Source organism: Neltuma alba, unplaced genomic scaffold, assembly GCF_004799145.2.
Source record: "Neltuma alba isolate B1F8T4 unplaced genomic scaffold, ASM479914v2 tig00012416_pilon, whole genome shotgun sequence".
In the NCBI taxonomy this organism is placed as follows: Eukaryota; Viridiplantae; Streptophyta; class Magnoliopsida; order Fabales; family Fabaceae; genus Neltuma; species Neltuma alba.
This window is the reverse complement of record NW_021636907.1, coordinates 241,456-247,628: the sequence shown is the minus strand read 5'-3', so window position 1 is coordinate 247,628 and position 6,173 is coordinate 241,456. Positions and strand designations below refer to the sequence as shown.

The 6,173-nt window shown below is 30.2% G+C and overlaps 1 long non-coding RNA gene across 1 annotated transcript; it reads right to left on the bottom strand.

The window, feature by feature from the left end:
- Window positions 1-4,861: 4,861 nt before the first annotated feature.
- On the bottom strand, window positions 4,862-5,895 carry LOC114726974 (uncharacterized). The gene is made up of 2 exons (XR_003738547.1): window positions 5,771-5,895; window positions 4,862-5,337 (listed from the first exon to the last, which is right to left on the bottom strand). It is a non-coding gene; the product is annotated as an uncharacterized LOC114726974 (long non-coding RNA).
- Window positions 5,896-6,173: the final 278 nt, after the last annotated feature.

Here is a 6,173-nt window from a genome sequence, read left to right as displayed (position 1 = left end):
ATGAGTTGGATAGAAAACGCTATAAAATATATTTAAACCTAAATTATATCAATATAATTTACTCTTTAATTTTAGGCAATACAGTTGTCTAAAAAGTTATATAAAAAATAAATATATACTAGTATTTCTCTTTTTTCCCCATCTCCCCCCGACCAGCGTTACCAAAAAAGGGATCTAAACTAATTTGTTCCCCTAATTACTGGCAATGTCTCCTTTGCATAATCATATAATAACATACCCATAAATACATTATTTTGATTCACAATAAAAATTAAAATAATTAATATATAACTCAAGATTTAACAATTGATGCAAGAAGAGATATGGTTATGGAAAATGAGACCACAGAAAGTAACTAAACTGAGTTTAGGTTATTAATTACCGGCAAATACTCGAGCATAAGTGGAGGAAGGAAGGAAGAGAAGTGTGGAGGCCAAAATTAATAAAACAATTAGAATAGCCTTCTTCATTGTTATAACAACTCTATCAATTTTTGGCTTTTCAAGGCTCATACAACACTAACCCATCGTCTCCATTTTTAATCTCGAGAGAGGCAAACACATAGTTGAATTGTATACTCCATTTATACTCATCTAATCTTATTCACAAGGTAAAAAAAAGGAAGCCAATTTAGGTGCTCATCGAAAGGTCGTCCCATCCAAACTGTCCAGATATAATCTGGATGGTCCTGATTTAGTGTTTTTTTTTATTTTTACTTTTTTTAAAATAATTTTTTTATAATGAATATAGAATATAAAATAAAAATAACTTCTTAATCATCACTTTATCAAAAGATGATTTTCTTTATTTAGAAATAATTAATTAAAAAAATCCTATTTGGATCATTTAGATCAAATCTGAATGATCTCAATAGGATGAGCTTTAGGTACTGGTTCTTTTTCTTTTTTGGGTGAACGCTTTGGGTACTGGTTCTGTAGAGAGAGAGTTTTTTTTGCATCTATAATTTAAGTCATCTTATTAAATTTATTATAGCAATACATACTTTTACTCTTAATTTATTGTTTTATAAATTGTTATTTTGTTGGAAAGGGTGTGCGTGTATAGATATATATGTTAAATAGGCCAGGGTAAGATTGAAAACTTACTAAATTCTAATACAGAGTTGATGAGATTTAAGGTTTTTCTTATTTATGATAAAACATGTTAAAAGTGTCTTATATACAAGACTACAGGAGTAGTTGATAAAAGCCATGACCAGAATCTTTGAACTCATGCTTGATAACCTCCTCATTTATATTGATGACTTTTTGCTTTTTTGACACCTATTTCTCCTTTTTTTACCGACAACATAATCGAATATTTTTCAATTATTTTCCCAAACTGGGTCAATAATAGCTTATGGGAATCCTCATCTCTTGAGAAAAGCAAAAGGTCATCAATATAAATGAGAAGGTTATCAAGCATAGGTTCAAAGATTCTGGTCATGGCTTTTTTGAATAGTGATGGGGCAACTTTGAGTCTAAATGGCATAACAGTCTATTGATACTGGGCATTTGAAATACAAAACGCAGTTTTGGGTGGATCTTCTGGGTGGATACCCAATTGCCAAAAGGATTTATTTCTTCAATTAAGACAGCTCCCCAAAAGTCATCACTGGCATTAGTCTGGAGGATCCATAGTCCTTTGTTAGGGATCTTTAAAGGAGGTGGTTGCTATGCAATTCTTTTGAGAGTTTTTACAGCTGAAGTTTGCTCTGTCCTCCACGCGGAAGGATTCTTTTTGAGAAGTTTAGACAGCTGGCTAGTGTTATTAGACACATGAGGGATAAAATCTCTAAGATAATTAATAATCCCCAGAAATTGTTGAATTTGCTTTGTTGTCAGATGCTTGTCTGGAAACTTGAGTAATTAAGATTTTTAAAGAAATCTTGCATTGACCAACCATTTTAAAATGTGAAGAATGTTAAGTACTCCTTTAGTCCTAAATATAAGATCCATTTTATAGTGATCGAGGAGAATGATTTATTCTTTCATCACTATAACCAATGGTAAAAAAAGAAAAAAAAAGGAGCTAAAAGAGATATTAAAAATCATTTTATTTTGATGAGGTCATAGGAAGACTTGCTCATTGACCCGAGAATGAAAACAACATAGATGCTGTCACTAGGAAATTGATAGGGGTCAGTGAGAAAAGGAAATGAGAGGCAAAGAGATAAATTATAATTATAAAATATAAAAATTTCCACCAATATATGTATTATTCATGAGGCTAGTCCAACTTCATAGAATATTATAACGTAACTTATTATTTTATCTCGGACTAGTGGTACTAACTGTTGACATTTTTTTTTTAAAAATAAGAAGATATGATAATTAAACTGACTGGATCGTAGGAAGACTAGCTCATTGACTTGAGAATGAAAACAATTTAGACGCTGTTTCCTGAAAATTCATAGAGTCACTGTTAGAAAAGCATGAGAGAGAACGATAACAATTCATCTTAATTTTATAAAATTACCGTAGAATTAGATTAGTGAGCTACTTACCTGTTGGTAGCTCGAATTATAAAGGACATTATCTGATTTCAGAAATGTATTTCTGATTTCAGATTAAATTAGTATTTGAGGGACAAAGTAATAGTGGAGGAAAATGACTAAGAAATTTGGATAAATTGCGAACATTTTATATTGATAGACACATAGAAGCAAGGCTGTTCACACTTCCTTTAGGAAAATTCCTATAGTACTTCAATTTGAATAGGTTTACAACAATTTCCAACTTTCAAAAATAGTATTTCAATTTGTTGGCAAAGGGATTTTTAACATTGAAAGTTATGTTCCATGTTAATTGAGTCCAACCTCCGTTGATAATTTACCCTTCATTCTTGAGTCCAAATTCATTTGCTTTCGGTTTTTTTGGATCAGTAGTGCTTCAGTTGCTTTTATAAAAATATGCCTTGGCGTTCTCCATTTTTCTGTATATGAATCGCCCAAATTATATTAAGTGAAAGTAATATAAAATAATGTAAAAATATGCACAATAAAATTACATGATAGAAGACGAACTTCATATATTTATTAAACTGACTCGTGGCAAATAAACCATAGTCTTAATTTAAACCAATTAAAGTTCTCTAGTTCATAAGAATTTGCGTTATAATCCATTAATATTTGGATTCAAATCTCGCTATTAAAATAAAGATTATGTTGGGAGGCGATCTATAGATATATCTATCTGTAAGTGCTTTTGGAGTTATCATGACTCTATTCATCTTAACTTCTATTTATGAAAAAAAATTGCCTTAATTTGATGAGAAAAATTTGGGAAATTTGTAAAAGAGTTGCTATTTGGAAATCTTATAATACTGTGGTCCTAAATATGAGACTTGTTTTGTAATGTAACTTAAAAAAGTAGAACATAAACAGTACCAGTGCGTTACTCTATAGGATTTCATAGATAAAGGTGCCAATATTCAGATCCAGGTCCTGCTAATAATTAATAAAATTTTCAAACAAAGACTTGACTGTGATGATGTATAATCTTTACTTATAAAAATAATAAAAGTGAGAAATAATATTTAGAAACAAACTACGAGTTAAACTATCCTGGAAAACTATTGTTCAAACAATATGTTATAAACACGATATATTATGATTTATTTAATATATGATGATGAATATAGCGTGTTAATGTATTAATTTATTTTTAAAACGAATACAAATTGGATATAAAGATAGTTTCATTGACGAAAAATTAAGAGAACATAAGTTGGATGGAAAACGCTACAAAATATATTTAAACCTAATTATATCAATATAATTTACTCGTTAATTTTAGCAATACAGTTGTCAAAAAGTATTATAAAAAGTAAATGATAAATTCTAACGCAGAAAATGAGAAAAAGTTCATGTTGCTCAACCTAAAAATGCCTTAATATTTAAAAAAACGGGAGAATTGACCAGTTTTGGGCTGGAGAAGATTTGTTCATTGACTTGAGAACGTAGTCAGTTTTACGGCTATTTTCAAGAAATGGATTTAAGAAATTGTGGATTATATTTAAATAATTTTACAAAGTTATAGTGTGTGTGTGTGTGTGTGTGTTTGGTGGCCGCGATTAACTAGAAATTTTGGCCAAAAAAGATTAATTATGACCTCGAAATGACGTTGTATTATTGATGTTGAAGATGGTGATATTATTATATTAGGAAATACACACATAGGCACGCATATACGTGTATATGTATAGTGCCAAAGAAGAAATTAACATGAAGTTAAAATGTATAACAAGAGACACATGACAATAATTATACAACTAAGGAGTAATGAATATTAAACTTCCAAACTGAATAGGTCACAGAAAGACTTGATCGCAGACTTGAAATTAATGAAAACAATTTAAAGGCGATTTCTAGGAAAAGGGTATTATTTTGCATCGTTTTTCCATTAATATAAGTACATTAAAAAAAAAGATGGTAAACATTTGTTAATATGAAATAATTATTTTAAAAAATGTTGGGATTACGAATTCCATTTATGCATGAAGAGTCATTTCTTGAACATTTAGAGTGAGGAATGGTCACTTTCTTTAAATGTTTTTAACTGTTTTCTCATAGGGTTCAGCTTGTGAGAAATTGTCCTTGGGGATGATTGGAGAAAACTAAATTGAGCTACTGGCATAAGGAGAAAAAGATGGCCAGATAAGATTTAAATAATATAAAAGAAAAAATTGAACGCATTACTCAAATATGCTATACTTAATTAACTTAATTTTATCACTTTTAATTGATCAAATTCCAACATTTTTTCCCTCAAGTGATGCAATAAATTCAATAATTCAAGATTGGAACCATTTCCCTGGGTTTTTCTTTTTCTTCCCAGAAGTAACTCTATGAATTAACTACTTAAAAAGATGGCAAAAAGGCCAGGAGTGGAGTTAATTCTTTATTTCAAGTACAACACCAGCACATAAATTTAAGAATTACATAATTCTTACACTCAAAGTACATAGAATTCATGAGAAACCTAAACCCTGACTTCCCATGAAATAATCCAGGCAGGAAGACATTATTCCTCAAAGGGAAATGATAACCAAAGGCTGAAACAACAGACATGATACAGAAACACGACAGTAATTTATTTAATAATGGATTATTAGGAGATTGTTATTATGATCTCCACCAAGCAAAAGGACTATATATTATGATTATTATACCTTATACCTATCATTCGTATATTTCTTTTATCTCCTACTTGTTACAGCCACGCACATAGGGATTGCAAGGAGCTTTTGGAGGAAGGCAAGCAGTATAAGGAGAACCAGGAGGACATTTTACTGCAGGCTTATTCTTCGGCGTTGGCGAGGTTACTGATGTCTTTTCTGCATCGTCATCATATATATTATTTACATACAAACATCAATATAACATGCTCATCTGATTCTATTTATGTAAGCCATGTGATTAAATTTTTAACATGAATGTACTGTTTTACTCTTTGTTTATTATTGCGTATAAATTATTATTTTCTTGAAAGGTATATATACTATATAAAGGTAACGTAAAAAAAATATTAAATTTTAAGGAAGAGTTAATAAAATTTAAGGAAAACATATGTTGGAAATAAATGATTTATAAATACGACCATAGGAGTATCAATTTAATATATTCAGAAATCACAACGAAAAATAATTAATGAGCATAATAGTAATTTCACAACTGAGGCAAGATGCTAGTCACGGTGAACGAGATTGTAAGATGATGATGATGACTATGATGATAAAGCAGCAGAACAAACGAAGTTGAAGTTGTTACCTTGTAATAGACGTGCATGAGTGGGAGAGGGAAGGGAGAGAAATATGGCAGAAACCCAAATGAGAAAAGCAATTAGAATAGCCTTCTTCATATTTTACAGCAATATATGACTTGTGATTTGGCTTTTGTATATACCACACTTACTCTTCCTCTCTATTTATAGTCTCTAGAAAAGAGGAGCACAGTTGAAATAAAGGGCTTTCAATTGGTACCAGTAAGTTTGACTTGGTCGTAGAAGTTCTTCAGTATTGGTTTCTCCCAATTCCCACCCACCTAAATATTTTGCTTCCAAGAATACTAGCTAATTAGTGATTATCTAATTAATTTGTTCTTTCATTTAAATCCAATCAGAATATGAACTGTTGTTTGATATTATGCTCTTAGACTCATTTAATTAATTAAA